Source organism: Papio anubis, chromosome 11 (genome assembly GCF_008728515.1).
Source record: "Papio anubis isolate 15944 chromosome 11, Panubis1.0, whole genome shotgun sequence".
NCBI lineage: Eukaryota > Metazoa > Chordata > Mammalia > Primates > Cercopithecidae > Papio > Papio anubis.
In genome coordinates this window covers 96240218-96259299 of record NC_044986.1, presented here as the reverse complement: position 1 = coordinate 96259299, position 19082 = coordinate 96240218, and the positions used below count along the sequence as shown (strand labels likewise).

At 44.0% G+C, this 19082-nt stretch overlaps 1 protein-coding gene across 1 annotated transcript in view; it reads right to left on the bottom strand.

Moving 5' to 3' along the window:
* The window catches only part of JCAD (junctional cadherin 5 associated), a 103770-nt gene extending 86780 nt beyond the window's left edge, over positions 1-16990 (bottom strand). The window contains exon 1 of the mRNA XM_017962641.3: positions 16803-16990. The gene's annotated coding sequence lies outside the window, so the exon portion shown is untranslated. The remainder of the gene's footprint in view (positions 1-16802) is intronic.
* Positions 16991-19082: the final 2092 nt, after the last annotated feature.

Here is a 19082-nt window from a genome sequence, read left to right as displayed (position 1 = left end):
TTCCTGTCCTCATGGAGATTATATTTAATGGGAAGGGGTATAATAAACATATGAATATATATAATATAATTTTAAATAATAGGATCTACAAATAATCTATATGCCAAATGCCATATACAATGAAAAAAATCTGAATTTATACTAAAATAGATGTTAGATATGAGTTCTAAATTTCTTTTCAAAGAATCAATATGTCAGTATGTTCAATTCTTTGCCTTCTACTTTTAAACTTAACTTCCTCATAAAGCAAGCTTTTTCAATTATCTACTCCACCCTGACTCATTCCGATTACCTGCTACCTGTTCTGCCCTGACTCATTCTCCACCCTGCATAACCATTTTTCCTGCCAAACCATTCACCCCGTAACTCTCCTTAAATTAGCCAATTGGAATTAGTTTAGCCTGCGCGGTCTGACCGTAGCCAATAGGGGAACGACACAGCAGCAGGGGCCACGTGCTCAGGGATAAGAACCCCTTCCCCTCCCTTGTCCAAATGTGCGCTCACCATTGCTCCATCCGTAAGGGCACATCCTTCTATAGAAGTAGCTTGCCTTGCTGAGAATTAAAAAGAAACTTTTATATTCAAGTGCTATTTATATTTATTTTGCGGCACCAAAACTTTATTTATAACATAGAGAAGGGTTGATAATTCTTGGTGGAAATTATGACTTTGTTTTGTTAACAATGAGTCAAAATCTAAAATATTTGAAATGATTTATTTATTCTGATTTATTATTTTTGTTGTTCTTGTTTTGTTTGGGGTTTTTGTTGTAGTTGTTGTTTGAGACAGATCTCACTCTGTTGCCCAGGCTGGAGTATAGTGGCACGATCTTGGCTCACTGCAACCTCCGCCTCCCAGGTTCAAGCAATTCTCCTGCCTCTGCCTCCCAAGTAGCTGGTATTACAGGCACCCACCACCATGCCCGGCTAATTTTTTGTTGTTTGTAGTGGAGACGGGGTTTCACCATGTTGGCCATGCTGGCCTCAAACTCCTGATCTCAGGTGATCCGCCCACCTCGGCCTCTCATAGTGCTGGGATTACAGGTGTGAGCCAGCCCCCCAAGGCCTATTCTACTTTATTCTTAAACAAAGTCCGAGGCATAATGACTTGATTGGATTTAGGGAGAGTAATTGGGACTAATATGAGTGACCAGTGGCCCCTGACACAGCCCTCGGGAGATCCTGAGAATATGTGCCCAAGGTAGTCAGGGTGCAGCTTGGTTTTATACCTATTAGGGAGACATGAGACGTCAGTCAACACATGTAAGATGTGCATTGGTTCAGCCAGAAAAGTGAGATAACTGGAAGTGGGGGCTTCCAAGTCATAGGCAGATTCAAAGATTTTTCTAACTGGCAATTGGTTGAAAGAGTTATTATCAATTAAAAGGAATGTCTGGGTTAAGTTAATGAGCTGTGGAGATCAAGGTTTTATCACGCAGAGGAAGCCTTCAGGTAGCAAGCTTCAGAGAGAATAGATCATAAATGTTTCTTATCAGACTTAAAGACTCTGTTCTGCCTGGTGTGGTGGCTCACGCCTGTAATCCCAGCACTTTGGGAGGCCAAGGCAGGTGGATCACAGGGTCAGGAGTTCAAGACCAGCCTGGCCAATATGGTGAAACCCTGTCTCTACTAAAAATGCAAAAAAAATTAGCTGGGCGTGGTGGTGCCCACCTGTAATCCCAGCTACTCGGGAGGCTGAAGCAGGAGAATTGCTTGAAACTGGGAGGTGGAGGTTGCAGTGAGCCGGGATCGCGCCACTGCACCCCAGCTTGGGTGACAGAGCGATACTCGGTCTCAAAAAAAGAGTCTGTTTTATCAGTAATTCCAAAAGGGAGGAGGGTATCATGAGGCATGTCCAACTCACCCTTCCTATCATGGCATTAAACTAGTTTTTCAGGCTAACTTATTTATTTTATTATTATTAATTTTTTTAGAGACAGGGTCTCACTATGTTGCCCAGGCTGGTCTCAAACTCCTGGACTCAAGCAATTCTCCTGCCTCGGCTTCCCAAAGTGCTGGGATGACAGGCCTGAGCCACTGTGCCCAGCCCAGGCTAACTTTAGAATGCCTGTGGCTGAGAGGAGGGGTCCATTGAGATGGTTGTGGGGCTTGGAATTTTATTTTTGGTTCATAGTCTTTCAAGTATAAAGTCCTGTCAGAAACATCTTAAGAAATCTTAACTTCACTTTATTGTGTCCCAGTGAAAGGGGAGATTTTCCACTCATTCACTCAAGAGACATTTGCATGGTGTCTACTGTGGGTAAGGTTCTAACATACATGTGCAGTGTTGCAATGAAGAACAGGAAAGCTTCAACCTTCTGACCTCAGGAGTGGGACTGAAGTAATGAGCAGATGCCAGTGTGTCCTTTGTCTAAGAAAGGCCAGTGAGGGCCAGAGGTAAGCTGGTACTCTACCCTTCAGACCACTCCACAACTCACCTCCCACCTAGTCAATTTTCTGTGGCTCTAGATGAAAGAATCCTGGTTATGATTTTTATTATTATTTTATCATGGTAAGAACACTTTACATAAGATCTTAACATACCCTTTTACATTTTTTTCTTTTTTTGAGACAAACTCTTGCTCTGTCGCCCAGGCTAGATTGCAGTGGCATGATCTTGGCTTACTGCAACCTCTACCTCCTGGGTTCAAGAAATTCTCCTGCCTCAGCCTCCCGATTAGCTGGGATCACAGTGGGTGCTTTCCACCACCATGTCCAGCTAATTTTTGTATTTTTAGTAGAGACAGGGTTTCACCATGTTGGCCGGCCTGGTCTTGGACTCCTGACCTCAGATGATTCATCTGCCTCAGCCTCCCAAAGTGCTGGGATTACAGGCCTGAGCCACTACACCCAGGCTCTCCTCTTAAATTTTTAAGTGCACATTACAATATTAACTTTTAGGCATAATGTTGCACAGTAGATCTCTAGAACTTACTCATCTTAGGCCGGGCGCGGTGGCTCAAGCCTGTAATCCCAGCACTTTGGGAGGCCGAGACGGGCGGATCACGAGGTCAGGAGATCGAGACCATCCTGGCTAACCCCGTGAAACCCCGTCTCTACTAAAAAAATACAAAAAACTAGCCGGGCGAAGTGGCGGGCGCCTGTAGTCCCAGCTACTCGGGAGGCTGAGGCAGGAGAATGGCGTAAACCCGGGAGGCGGAGCTTGCAGTGAGCTGAGATCCGGCCACTGCACTCCAGCCTGGGTGACAGAGCGAGACTCCGTCTCAAAAAAAACAAAACAAAACAAAACAAAACAAAAAAGAACTTACTCATCTTGCAAAACTGAACATTTATACCTATTCAACAATACCTCCCGCTTTCTACGCCAAACCCTGGCAACTACCATTCTACTCTCTGCTTCTATGAGTCTGACTATTTTAGATTCCTTATGTACGCAGAATCATACAGTATTTGCCCTCGGGTGCCTGGCTTATTGTATTAGTTTGTTCTCACACTGCTAATAAACACATACCCAAGACTGGATAATTTATAAAGGAAAGAGGTTTAATGGACTCACAGTTCCACAAGGTTGGGGAGGCCTCATAATCATGGCAGAAGGCAAATGAAGAGCAAAGTCACATCTTACATGGCAGCAGGCAAGAGGGCATATGCAGGGGAACTCCCCTTTATAAAACCATTCGATCTCATGAGACTTATTCACTATCATGAGAACAGCATGGAAAAGACCCACCCCCATGATTCAATTACCTCAGCTATCACTTCAAGATCTTGACTTCAATTCTTTGAGCTATATACCCAAAAATAGGATTACCAAAAAACAATATGGTTGTTCCTCAAAAATTGAAAGTAGAATTATGATATGATCTAACAATCCTGGTTATTCTTTTCCTGTAATATTTAAAGGTGTATGTAAGGAGATAAAGGCAAATAATTCAGATTCATACACTTAGAGTTAGAAGGAACTTCAAATGTTATATGTCAAATGTTAAAATAAATGTTAATGCTAAAATTGATGTTAAAATAAATGTTAAAATAGATAAGAAAATACCTGTTCAAATGTTAAAATACCTGTTCAAATGTTAAAGTAGATGAGGAAATGCCTGTATATTTCTGTATAAATACACACGTACAGACACACACACACACACACACACACACACACACTCACAGCCAGTTCTTTTGATCCCAAATAAGCCCTTTCTCTATTGCTACTGTAATAACCTACTGATAATAAACATTTAGGGAGTCAACTTTTCTTTTTCTGTCTTTCTTTCTTTCTTTTTTTTTTTTTTTTGACAGAGTTTTGCTCTTGTTGCCCAAGCTGGAGTGCAATGATGCAATCTCGGTTCACTGCAACATCCGCCTCCTGGGTTCAAGCGATTCTCCTGCCTCAGCCTCCTGAGTAGCTGGGATTACAGGCATGCACCACCACGCCTGGCTAATTTTTTTATTTTTAGTAGAAACTGGGTTTCACCAGTTAGCGAGGCTGGTGTTGAAGTCCTAACCTCAGGTGATCCACCCGCCTCGGCCTCCCAAAGTGCTGGGATTACAGGCATGAGCCACCGCGCCCGGATGTAGGGAGTCAATTTTCCAATTAAATTCAACCAACATTTTCTGCTGTATGGTTATGTGCAAAATAGCTTGCAAAGTACTGCACGAGGCCCCCAAATGAATAAGACCTAGTTTAAATTTTCAAGAAGTTTGCCGTATAACACAAGAAATGCAATTCAATGGGAGAGTGGTAAGTCTATGGCAAAGGCACAAAGGAAGTATCACAGAAATGAACTTCCTTCTTATCATTTCATAGAAATGAAAAGAAATGAACTCTAGTTTGAATAGTTCCTTTTGGAACTAGCCTACAGGCAGAGAGGGAGGAAAAAGGGTATTAGAAAGAGGAAACTGAGAAGTTAACTTACAGAGGCCTGGGAGCATGTGGCTCATTCAGGAAAAGGAAAATGATTTCAGAGGTCGAGGAGTGTAAGGCCTGAGTTTGTTGCAGGTGGGAGGGAGAGTGAAGCAATTTCGCAAGGTGCTTTACATGTTGTGTTAAGGGAGTTTGGATTTGATTCAGTAGCAGGTTTTTGAGCAGAAGAGTAACTTTATTAGAGCTGCACTTTATACATGGAATCAACCTAGGTGCCCATCAACAGTGGATTGATAAAGAAAATGTGGTACATATACACCATGGAATACTATACAGCCATAAGAAGGAATGAAATCACGTCCTTTGCAACCACATGAATGCAGCTGAAGGTCATTGTCCTAACAAATTAATGCCAGAACAGAAAACCAAATACCATATGTTCTCACTTATAAGTGGGAGCTAAACATGGAGTGCTCATGGACATACACATAGGAACAATAGACACACTGGGGACCACTAGAGCGTGGAGGGAGGAGGGCAAATGTTAAACAACTACCTGTGGGGTACTGTGCTCACTACTTGGGTGATGGGACCATCCACACCCCAAACCTCAGCATCCCACAATATACCCATGTAACCAACCTGTGCATGTACCCCCTGAATCTGAAATGAAAGTTGAAATTATTTTAAAATTAAAAACATATGCTTGTCAAAAGTTTTGTTTTGTTTTGTTTTGTTTAATGAACTGTGTTTTATGATTAAACTCAGAGAAGAGAGAAGAACAGAGGGTTGGGGGTTGGCTGAAAAAAACGGCAGCTCAATTCTGTTATTCGCATGTTACCTGTGATAATAATAGTTAGCATTGATTGAATGTGCTAAGAGCTTTGCATACATTAGCTCACTTAATTGTCACAACATTCCTGCAGGCTAGGAGCTTTTATTATTTTTACTTTACAGATCAGGAAATCAGTTTGAGAGCTTGAGTTACTTGCTAGAAAGAGGCAGGATGTAGGAACATCCAGGTCACTTTAATTCCTAAATGCACCCTCTTCACTGAACTGCTGTCCTGCCCTGTATTGCTAAATCCAGTTAGCAATGATTTCTTTGAGACAGGTATGCATTGAGAGAGGTGAAAATAATTTTTCAACATCCCTATAATGGCAGATATCTGAAAAGATGATAAGAAGACAAAGGCAGAGATTGACTGTGCTGTCACCAGCCCTGCAACTGTGACACTCAACCGCTAAGGGGCTTCTTTCTCTCTGCCTGTTTTCTTCTTTTTTTTTTCTTTTTCTTTTGAAATGCAGTATTGTTCTCTTGCTCACTGCAACCTCTGCTTCCTGGGTTCAAGTGATCCTCCTGCCTCAGCCTCCCAATTAGCCGGGATTACAGGCACCTGCCATCACACCTGGCTAATTTTTGTATTTTTAGAGAGCCTGGTCTCAAACTCCTGACCTCAGACGATTCATCTGCCTTGGCCTCCCAAAGTGCTGGGATTACAGGTGTAAACCACCAAACCCAGCCCTTTCTGCCTATTTTCTAGTCCAAATCCTCAGTTTTTGTTTGCATGTACTGAAATAATGCAACATAATTTTCACATTGTTTGGGTGAAGGAGAAAGGACAAGATGGAGGAAGGTGAACAAGAAGGCATAATCCATGTTGCTTCCGGGTTCTTCCTCACCAACTTTCCCGCGCGCGGGAAGATGCAGATCAACCGAGCATGCTCCAGGTGATGTCAATCCGAAGAGATCAAAACTTACCCGGCCACGCCTATGGAGACGCCCCTATCACGCCCTTATCCTGCCCACTGCCCTCCCCCTTCCAGTACCAATGCATAAAAGTCTGCCACTGGCAGGAGCCAGCGTGACTTCTTCGGCCCCCGCATTTGTGGACCGGAGAACATCACCCGAGAGCGCCGGCGCGACTTCCCTGGCCCCCCACACCTGAGGACCAGAGAACCTCGTCCGAGAGTGTATGCATATTTGCAATAAAAGACTGTCACTTTCTTATGTACTTTGGCCTCATGTTTAATTACTTAGCTCTCCTAAATTAAGTTACATTAAATTAAATCAAAACAGTTAGTGCCAAATTAATTTAAATTAAAACACACATTAGTTTCAGAAAATTAAGAATCAGAAGAACAAGGCTATTGTAAAATAATTCACATAATGTTTGTCAAAACCTAATGCCAAAGTGTTATTTTTTATCATCTGCTATGAGAAATTAGCATCGACACTAATTGACATGGCTGCTTTTGATAAGTGTACAATATCAAAAGCTGATTTTACAATTTATGTATAAAGATCTAAAATGGTGATTTTGCATCCTATATTCTGAATTGGTTAAGACTCAGCATTAATGTAACTCTGCTAACTCTTCCAAGCATTTATTTCCTAGTGATCACATCTAGGCAGGAATACAGCACTCCCTTCAGGATAAAATATCTTCCAGTACTAAGACCCCAACCAATATTTTTGTTCCTTCACAATTCCAGAGCAATAGAACCACGATTATAGATTACACTTCATTCATCATTTTAAAGAGATGCAGGCTGGGCGCGTTGGCTCACACCTGTAATCCCAGCACTTTGGGATGCTGAGATGGGAGGATCACTTGACGCCAGGAGTTCAAGATCAGTCTGGGCAACACAGCGAGAACCCATCTCTACAAAAAATAAAACCTATGAAAAGTTATCTGGGCATGATGGTGTGTGCCTGTAGTCCCTGCTACTTGGGAGGCTAAGACAGGAGGATTGCTTGAGCCCAGGAGTTGCAGACTGCATGGGGCAACAGAGCAATACCTTGTCTCTTAAAAAAAAAAAAAAAAAAAAAAAGGACAACGCAAAAAGGCAGATGTGTCTCTGTAGAACTTTGTCACTGTGAAGCCTACAGTAGCACAGAAGATTAATTTGGATGAATGTTATAGTGCTTTGTCACCCAGGCTGGAGTGCAGTGGCACTATCTTGGCTTACCGCAACCTCTGCCTCCTGGGTTCAAGTGATTCTCCTGCCTCAGCCTCCTGAGTAGCTGGGATTAAAGGTGCGTGCTAATGTGCCCAGCTAATTTTTGTATTTTCAGTAGAGACAGGGTTTCACCATGTTGGCCAGGCTGGTCTCGAACTCCTAACCTCAGGTGATCTGCCCACCTCGGCCTCCTGAAGTGCTGGGATTACAGGAGTGAGCCACTATGCCTGGCCCATTGTAGCTCTTTGAGCTTAAATGTCTTGGAAATTGCCCATTTCCCCATTTGATTTCTCAATTATCCTCCTCCTGACTGGGCATGCTAAGAAGGCCGCCAGCTCAAATGTAGGGAGACCACGACTGGGTGCAGGCAGCCCTGCATGCCTGTCCTCATAGCACTACTTTCTATGCATTTCTCTTCTGTTGTCACTTACTGTCCCATGGCAGACCTGATTCTTTATTAACACTAGAGAATTGGGGCAGAGCCTTGCACATCCTTCCGCATGGGACTGTTGATGAGTTTTCAGTGGGCTTACACAAATACTCATTTAATTGTCAGAGATGTTTAAACCAGAGCGACTCCATCTTGAATAGGGGCTGGGTAAAATAAGGCAGGGACCTACTGGGCTGCATTTCCAGTAAGTTAGGCATTCTAAGTCACAGGATGAGATAGGAGGTCACATGATACAGGTCGCAAAGACCTTACTGATAAAACAGCATGCGGTAAAGAAGCTAGCCAGAACCCATCAAAACCAAGATGGTGATGAAAGTGATCTCTCATCATCCTTGCTGTTCATTATATGCTGATTATACTGCTTTAGCATGCTAGAAAACACTCCCACCAGCGCCATGACGGTTTTCAGATGCAATGGCAGTGTCCAGAAGTTGCCCTATATGGTCTAACAAGGGGAGGAAACCTCAGTTCTGGAAATTGCCCAGCCCTTTCCTGGAAAACTCATGAATAATCCACCCTTTGTTTAGCAAATAATCAAGAAGTAACGATAAGTACAATCAGTTGAGCAGCCCACACCACTGCTCTGCCTATGAAGTAGCCATTCTTTTGTTTCTTTACTTCTTTAATAAACTTGCTTTCACTTTACTCTATGGACTCGCCCGAAGTCTTCCTTGCGTGAGGTCCAAGAACCCTCTCTTGGAGTCTGAATTGGGACCCCTTTCAAGTAACATGACGAGGTATCTAAATTAACACATGATTGAATGAAATCAGAAAACACATCATCCAAGGAAGTCAATCCTGAAGCCCCACCATTTCAGAATGAAGATGAAACTTATTTCCTTTTCAATTGCCTAAAGAACAACGACCTGAAAACTTTTAAAAAATGACCATAATGTCTAATAAAATATGCACCCCTATCCTGGAATGCCCCTTTTCTGTCTAGGATCCCTTAATCAGTAGGTTATGTTCCAGAAATATGTTCAGGAGCCCTATCTTAAGAATGATGGCAGCCGGGTGCAGTGGCTCACTCCTGTAATCCCAGGACTTTGGGAGGCCAAGGCAGGCAGATCACTTGAGGTCATGAGTTTGAGACCAGCCTGGCCAACATGGTGAAACCCCCATCTCTACTAAAAATACAAAATTAGCTGGGCGTGGTGGTGCACACCTGTAGTCCCAGCTACTTGGGAGGCTGAGGCAGGAAAATCACTTGAACCTGGGAGGTGGAGGTTGCAGTGAGCTGAGATCACGCCATTACACTCCAACCTGGGTGACAAGAGCAAAACTCCATCTTAAGAAAAAAAAGAGTGATGGTGTTATCAGGGGTGGCTGTCATGGTGTCAGGAAAGTGTACTTGGCTCCCCGAGGGTTTCTCTTTATTCAAGCTCAGAATTGGAGAGGGATACCACATAGCCTTGAGTTTGGGAACACTGCTTTGCAATGGGGTGATGAGAATTTTACCAGAAAGACTGCAGGCACAGAACCATAGTACACACTCAAAGTAAGGGGCTTATAAGGAGAAGATATCCCATCATTCATCGTTCATTCATTGAAGATATCCCAACATCTAGTTCTCACATATAAGCACCCTCGTGGTGTCCAAAGCCAGAAAGAAATGATGGCAGTGATCATCCCCTCACTAGAGTTTTCACTAAGTCTGTGGGAGGAGATTTCAGCCACTACATGCTTCTTCCTTAAGTCAGAATTCTCCAGCCTGGGTAACAAATGCCTTCTTCCTAAACTCGCATTTCAGTCTACACATCTATGGAAGGGAAATCCTCCTGAAGTATAAGGGCCCCTTCTATGTGCTCAACATTAAAAAAAAAAAAAAGGAAAAAGTAGCTCTCACATGCTTTTGGCAAGTTTTTGTAAGTATGTTCCACAGTGAACATTTTAAGAGTAAACTTTTCTCTGTCCTGAATCTTGAGGAGGCAGAGCTTGGAGTCCTTGGCCCAACTTGCTGGTTGAAACAACAAGGGCTTAAGCTGGAGACAGAGGGCCACAGAGCTGCTCTCTGCTGCATGCCCTGGCACCCAGCATCTCCCCTCGTCCTCAGGCTGCCCCTCCCCAGCCCCCACGCTTGGTTATCTTGATAATCTGTCTGTGTGCATTGAGGCCATTCTGTACACTCCTCCACCAAGCAGGGAGACTACGATTGGCAGAGTGGAATTGGCCTTGATGGGATAAAGAAGCCACAGTGGATTCCTGAGGCTGCCTGTACCAGGGGTATCATCACAGACCCTCTGAAATGCAGTCTAGGCTTGGTTCATTAAGGACCTTTCACTCAGAGCATCATGAACAGCAGGTAGTTGGGGTAGGACTAGTTTCATGGTGCTTCAGGAGACTGCAGGGAGGGAAAGAGCAGAGAGAGAAGGTGGACTGGCAAGTTAGTTGCCAAATCTCTCTGTCTCTCTCTCTCTCTGTCTCTCTCATCCTCTCATCTTTGTTTTGGAAACCCTGCCCATTCTCTGAACTTCACTGATACCCTTTGACCCTTCACTTTTGACTTTCTAACCAGGGTCTCCATTCTGGTCTCCCTAAGTCCTAGCCCACTGTCAGCTGCAGGGTCGTATTTGCCCCCACTCTCTGGGGGAGTAAACTCAGATCTCTTGTTGTCTTCTCAAATACAAAGCAAACCTTCTCTTTTTCCTGCTCCCAGTGTCCCTATCTAGTTAATGGTTCCACCATTTCCCCTAACTTCCAAGTTCAAAACTTGAAGTTATCTCTAATAACTTTGGCCCTCTGTCTCCAGCTCAAGCCCCTGTTGTTTCAACCAACCAGTCACCTAATCTTGTTTTTTTTATCTCCTTCAGTGTCTCCCTCTTGTCTGTCCCTGTCACTCTGCTCTCCTTGTGGCTTCCTGAGCTCTGGCTCTCACGATCTCAAACCTTGATTATCCAAATAATTGCTTTGCTGCTCCAGCCTCTGTCTCCATAATCCAAGGAGTGGGTAGACGGCGGAAGGATACTATGCCACGGCAGCATCAGCTGGGGGTGGGGAGGATAGATAATATGGTATAGATGCCCTGATGTATGGACTCCCTGATATATGGGCTCCTTGATATATGGGCCCCTTGATGTATGGACCTGCTGATGTGTGAACCACCTAATGTATGGACCAGCTGATGTGTGGACCCTCTGATGTATGAATTAGCTGATCTGTAGACCAGTTGATGTATGGGTCAGTTGATATATGGACCAGCTGATATATGCAACCCCCCATGTATGGACCAGCTGACGTATGGACCCCCTGATATATGGGCCAGCTGATGTATCACCCCTGATGTATGGACAACTGATGTGTGAAGCTCCTGATATATGACCCCCAATATATGGACCAATTGATGTATAAACCCATGGATGTATGCACTCACTTATGTATGGACCAGATGATGTATAGACTCCCTGATGTATGGGCCAGGTGATGTATAGACCAGCTGATGTATGGGCCAAATGATGTATAGACTCCCTGATGTATGGACCAGGTGATGTACAGACTCCCTGATGTAGGGACCAGGTGATGTATAGACCAGCTGATGTATGGACCAGGTAATGTATAGACCAGCTGATGTATGGGCCAGATGATGTATAGACTCCCTGATGTATGGGCCAGGTAATGTATAGACCAGCTGATGTGTGGGCCAGATGATGTATAGACTCCCTGATGTATGGACCAGGTGATGCATAGACTCCCTGATGTAGGGGCCAGGTGATGTATAGACCAGCTGATGTATGGACCAGGTGATGTATAGACTCCCTGATGTATGGGCCAGATGATATATAGACCAGCTGATGTGTGGACCAGCTGGCGTATGGACCAGCTGATGTATAGACCTGTTGATGTATGGACCCCTGATGTATGGACCAGCTGATGTGTGAACCTCCAGATGTGTGCCCTCCTGATATATGGAGTAGCTGATGTATGGACTCCCTGATGTATAGGACAGATGATGTATGGACCCGCTGATGTATGGGTCAGTTGACGTATGGATGCACTGATGTATGAACCAGCTGATGTGTGAACCTCCTGATGTATGCCCCCTCTGATATAGGAACAAGCTGATGTATGGGCCAGGTGATGTATGGACCCCCTGATGTATAGAGCAGCTGATGTATGGACCCCTGGTATATGGACCACCGATGTGTGAACCTCCTGATGTGTGACCCACCAATATATGGACCAGCTGACATATGCACCCGCTGATGTATGGACCAGCTGATGTATGCACCCACTGAGATATGGACTAACTGATGTATGGGCCAGCAGACTTATAGACCAGCTGATGGGTGAACATCCTGAAGTATGCCTCTCCCCCCGACCTGATACATGGACTGGTTGATGTGTGGACCCCCTCATGTATGCCCTGCTGATGTTTGGACCAGCTGTGGCTCTCCACTCACTCTGGACCTTCCACCCTGTTCCTCACCTGCACACTGCTCCTCCTGGCCATTTGAGTGCCTCACAACCCTTCAGGACCCAGCCCAGGGGTTACTTCTTCTTGGGTGCATTTTCTTCAAAAAAATTGTTTTTGTAGAGATGGGGTCTTGCTATGTTGCCCAGGCTGGTCTCTAACTCCTGGCCTCAAGCAATCCTGTCCCACCATTGACCCATCTGAAGATGGGAGAGACCTTAGGCCCAGGGCTGGGGAATAACCATAATTTGCTCTTCAATTATTCTGCAAATACATACTGAGTTCCCACAGTGATGAACAGTCTTAAGTCCTGAGATACAGTAATAGACAGAATCCCTGTCTTCATGAGGCTTTCATAGTTCTAGGAGGAGATAGGTAACATTTCATTTATTCATTTAAATAAGTAAAAATGTGATGTGACATGACGTGGTAAATCATAAAGCTATGTATAAAGAAAAATAAAGCCAGATAAAGGAAATACAAAGTGAATGACTGGACAAATGGCCAACAAGCAAATGAAAAGAGGCTCTATGTCATTAGTCATGAGGGAAATGCGATTCAAATCCACAGTGAGCTCACACTTCACACCCAGTAGGATGACGATCATAAAAATAACCGGAAAATAACTTTTGGCAAGAATGTGGAGAAATTGGAACCTTCCTACAGTGCTGGTGGGAATGTGAAATAGTGCAGCTGCTGTGGAAAATAGTTTGGCAGTTCCTCAAAAAGTTAAACATAGACTCACCATATGATCCAGCAATTCCACTCCCAGGTAGATGCCCCCATAGAGCTGAAAATATGGGTTCAAGTGAAAACTTGTCCACCCATGCTCATGGCAGCACTATTCACAATAACTGAAAAGTGGAAACAACTCAAATCACCATGAACTGATAAAGCATAAACAAAATATGATACATACACACAATGTACTATCATTCAGCCATAGAACAGAATGGAGGACCGATGCAGGCTACCTCATGGACGAACATTAAGAATATGATGCTGGGCTGGGTGCAGTGGCTCACACCTATAATCCCAGCACTTTGGGAGGCTGAGGTGGAAGGATCACTTGAAGCCAGGAGTTCAAGACCAGCCTGGGCAACAAAACAAGACACTGTCTCTACAAAAAAATTTTTAAAAATTAGCTGGGCACAACAGCATGCACCTGTCATCCAAGCTACTCAGGAGCCTGAGACAGGAAGATTGATTGAGCCTAGGAGTTCAAAGCTGACTGCAGGCAGCTATGATTGTGCCACTGCACTCCAGCTTTGGCAACACAGTGAGATCCTGTCTCTTTAGAAAAATTAAATTTAAACAAACAAAAACAATTATTATGCTAAGTGAAATAAGCCAGACACAAAAAGTCATGTAATGTATGATTTCATTTACATGAAATATCCAGGCTGGGCACGGTGGCTCATGCCTGTAACCCCAGCACTCTGGGAGGCTGAGATGGGTGGATCACCTGCAGTCAGGAGATCGAGACAGCCTGGCCAACATGATGAAACCCCGTCTCTACTAAAAATACAAAAAATTAGCTGGGTATGGTGGTACATGCCTGCAATCCCAGCTACTCAGGAAGCTGAGGCAGGAGAATCACTTGAACCTGGGAGGCAGAGGTTGCAGTGAGCTAAGATTGTGCCACTGGACTCCAGCCTGGGTGACAGAGTGAGACTCCATCTCAAAAACAAACAAACAAACAAAAAATCCATAGAGATGAAATGCAGCTCAGGGGTTCCCTGGAGCTTGAGAAAGAGGATAATGGGGCGTGACTGCTTAATGGGCAGAGGGTTTCCTTTTTGGGTGATGAAATGCTCTAGAACTAGATAGTGGCAACGGTTGCATGACATCGTGAATGTACAGTACAAAATATCACTGCTCTGTACACTTTACAAATGGTTAAAATGGTAAATTATATATTATGTGTATTTTGTCAAAATTTTTAAGGAGAGTCAATGAAGGTGGTCATGGGGTTCTCTTTGTATAGCAGGATCAAAGAAAGCCTCACAAATGAGTGGAGATTTGGGCAAAGACCTGAGGCAGGAGGATATGATATGAAACCTCAGTGAGGTAGGCAAAAAGCCTCCCAGGGCCAGGTGTGGTGGCTCACACCTGTAATCCCAGCACTCTGGGAGGCCGCAGGCAGCAGATCACCTGAGGTCAGGAGTTCAAGACTAGTCTGGCCAACATGGTGAAACTCCGTCTCTACTAAAAATACAAAAGTCAGCCGGGCCTGGTGGCGGGCATCTGTAATCCCAGCTACTCGGGAGGCTGAGGGAGGAGAATTGCTTGAACCCAGTAGGTAGAGGTTGCAGTGAGCCAAGATCGTGCTACTGCACTCCAGTCTCGGGGACAGAGCGAGACTCTGTCTCAATAAAAAAGAAGAAACTTCCCAGCAGAGAGGAAGGAAGCACAAAGCAGACAGATGGCTCAGAGCAGCATTCATCAGAACTCAGCTCCACCCTCCTCACAGGGTGCCTTCTGGGCCCACCCCCCTCCACCTCTCTTTCTTAGTACTTCCCTTTTTACCTCTGATCAGGGCATGCACTGTTGCACTGTCCCCCAGACACCATGGACCCTTCCAACCTGTTCCTCATCTGCACACTGCTCCTTCTGGCCCTTTGAATACTTGAACACCCTTTGGCACCCCACCCAGGGACCACTTCTGCTTAGGTGCATTTGCTTTTAAAAATAATTCTTTTAGAGATGGGATCTTGCTATGTTGCCCAGGATGGTCTTAAACTCCTGTCCTCAAATGATTCTCCAGCCTCGGCCTCATAAAGGTTGGGTGCATTAAAGATTTGAGCATTGTGTTTACGACTCCTCAGCAGTATGACACTGGGCACTTAGCCCCCTCTGTAAGTTTCTCTTTCCTCATATGTAAAATAAGGGCTATTGAGAGAATAAAATAAGATGATTGCAAAGTGGTTGACTTAGTTCCCTGTGCACAGTGGGCTCTCCTGAATGGTAGCTGTATGGCCACTTCAACCTCACCTGTAATCTGAAGTTTGAAATTTGGCACTTGATTTTGTGCTATCTGATAATATTTTGTAACTATTTGATAAATGTAGATGGGAGATACAGGATAAACACCAAGGGTGATATTTATTTCTTTGAAACTGCCTTCCCCCAACCCTGGTAACTATTTCGATGCAGAGCATATATAATGCAGGCATGTGAATAAATGTTTGACTGACAACTGATTGATTGATTATTTGGCTTTATCATCAAGTAGGTAGGAAATTTTCTTCAAATGCAAGTGTGAAGGAAAAATGATAATGTCTCAGGAGAGTTATAGATTGGCAAACTAGAAAATACCGGGTCCAGCCACAATGAGATATATTGAAAGCTTTCACAGGCACAGATGTTTACCAAAAAACACAAAACAGCACAATAAAAAAAGAAAGACCAGGAGGTGTGGTGGCAGGTTTTTCAGAAAAATGACTCATTCTGCAAATGAACTGTTCTTTTAGTTCAGGAGACCATAGTTACTGGTATTGGAAGAAAATGTTAACACATTTTGCGATAGATTTAAGACAAGTCTCTAATGATGTATCACTTAGAAAGTCATGAGTTTAAAAAATATGAAAATATGAGATAATAGAACTGTATTTCACAAAAATTTTAACGCAGAATATAGATAGATGATAGATATATAATAGATGATAGATAGATAGAAATATAAACAGATAAAAAACAGTGGCACATAATTACTTGAAGAGCAGCCACATGGAAGGAGAAGCAGTTTAGTTTTATTCAATAAGAACATATGATGCTAAAGATAGTTCTGGGAACTGCTCCTGTATGAGCTGGTCATGTGACCAACCTCAGAGCCACTGCCCCAGACAGTGAATAAGACCAATAGACTGTATTTTCTACCTTTGTAACCTGTATACAACCAAATACGATGTGCTGACTCCGCCAATGCATCTCTCTTTCTCAAACACCCAGCCCTTTCTCCACAGAGAATTGTTTCTGCAGCTCTCCCTCCAGGAGATCCTTGTTTTATCACTTTATTTCCCTTTCAGAGAAACCATCACAAGCCCTGTTCACCAGCAAAAAGCTAGAAAGCAGCTGCCGTTTTTCAGTGATTACCGGCCCTATTTTCTTCATCATCCTTTCGACAAAACAATGGAAAAGGGAAGAAAATATTTACCTGAGGAAATCCCTGATTTCTTCATGAGCGTCTAAAGAATTGAATTTTTCAAAAAGCCCCTCGGATGCTCTGCTGAGAATTTCCTAAATCTAAAATCCTCCTCCGATAGCAGCTCTAAGTTTGAGCTCTGAATAGAGGCTGTGTGTTATTTTAACCACAAGGTTTCTAGTCAGTAGGGAGGAGAGATGGAAATGAGGTATGCTGGCAAACACAGCACCCATCCACCTCAAGTGAATCAAGCTCACAGATCTGATGTAAGAGGTTCGAGGAGATTTGAAGAACCCTCAAACCAACTTTTCCTAAACTAGAGATTAAATAACTGCGGAAAATTCCAAAGGAGTAAGATAAGACACTTATGGTCTTTTCTAAAAAAAGACGTGTTGGTATGCCCTGTCGAATACTGTCCCAAAAGAAGCTTGGTACTGAGCCTGTGTGGTCCTGGGTTTTGGACAAGAGAATTACCTTTCTCGTGGTAGCCTTTCTCCACAGAGAAAGGGGCTTAAAGGTACAAAATAACAAAGGAGCGTGACTGACCAAGTCAAATCTTTTGTGCAAAAACAAAACCAGTGTCATGAGAATCCATAGGAAGTTATAGGGTAAGGGAATAGCTATTCTGGAATGTTATTAATGTGTGTGTGTGTGTGTGTGTGTGTGTGTGTTGTTCCCCACCTCCCACACAACTTAAAAAGCAAAGATCCAGTCTCAGCTTCAACCAGTTGGAGATCCTCCTCCTTAGTATTTTGGCAAATACAAATGCCGCCTTTGGACTTGGAGGAGAATGATTTATGGCACGCAGAATCAACAGCAAAAATGAGGGTGGATGAAAGGGCCAACGATCCTTTACAGCCAGCCCTTTGCAGATGCCAGAGGGGTTTAACTCCACTTTTGGAAAAAGACAGCAGTGCTCCTATTAAGCAGGGTCATAACTCAGTTTTATATAGAGTCTTTCATCTCAAAGGAGCTTGAGGTGCTTTTGCACCAAAATATAAATTATCATGTGCACTGTCACCTCAGGGACGAAAGGCAGCCCTGCCTAGGAGCAGTTGGCCAAGATGCAACCAGTCAGTTTGGAACCACGGTTAGACAACAGGACACGCGGCCAGGAGGCACTCCGCAAGGAGAAATGAGTGGGCCTGTCCTTCTTTCTGGTAGCCGATCCTTTTCTTCACAGAGCTCAGTGGGACCTCTTCATTCTGCCCATCACTTCTCTTCCGGAGTCGCCCTATGCCCTCCCACAGAGGACTCTTTCCATCCTACCTGCACACACAAATTCAAAATGTGCACTCAGAAAAGAGCCAGCAAACAAAGTGGTAAGCAATGGTTTGCAAATTTGATTCTGTAGATGAAGAGTTGGCCGGCCAGGTGTGGTGGCTCACGCCTGTAATCCCAGTACCTTGGGAGGCCAAGGCGCGCGGATCACCTGAGGTCAGGAGTTTGAGACCAGCCTGGCCAACATAGTGAAATCCCATCTCTACTAAAAATACAAAAAAGTTAGCCAGGCGTGGTGGTGGGCGCCTGTAATCCCAGCTACTCGGGAGGCTGAGGCAGGAGAATCGCTTGAATCCAGATGGCAGAGGTTGCAGTGAACCAAGATCACACCATTGTACTCCAGCCTGGGCAACAAGGGTGAAACTCCATCTCAAAAAAAAAAAAAAAAAAAAAAGGAGTTGGCCAACCATGGCTCTCCGGCCAAAGGCAGCCCACTGACTGTTTTTGTCAATAAAGTTTTATTGACACACTCATTTACAGTAAACCACACACTCATTTACACACTGTATCTGGCTGCTTCTGCATGACAGCAGCAGCGTGGAATAGATGTGGCAGAGACTGTGGGGCCCAACAAGGCCCAAACTATTTGTTAGCTGGTCCTTCATAGAAAAAATTTCTGCTACAGAGGGTTTTTGTTTCGTTTTGCATTATTTTTATTTTTAAATGGGTGGAAGAAAGGAACAAGGAGGTTGTTTTCAATAATTCCTAAAGATCATACTATGGAGGGAACATCTACTCACACCACCAACTCATATTCAGGCCTTAAGTCTCCAATTTCCTTGTTCACTCATCAGAGAAAGTCTTTTACACAGATACTCTCATTCCTGCCTAGCCACACTGATGGACAGACACAGAGTACCTGGCCTCACCTCCAAGAACTCAACATGGCTGTCTCTCAACTGGTCTCTCATATAGAAGCCTTGGAGCCCTGTCAGGGCCTCCTCCTTGTCATTCCCAAGGGTACCTTGTCTTTCAAGCTCTCTATGGATCTTCTCAGGCTTCTTCCTCCAG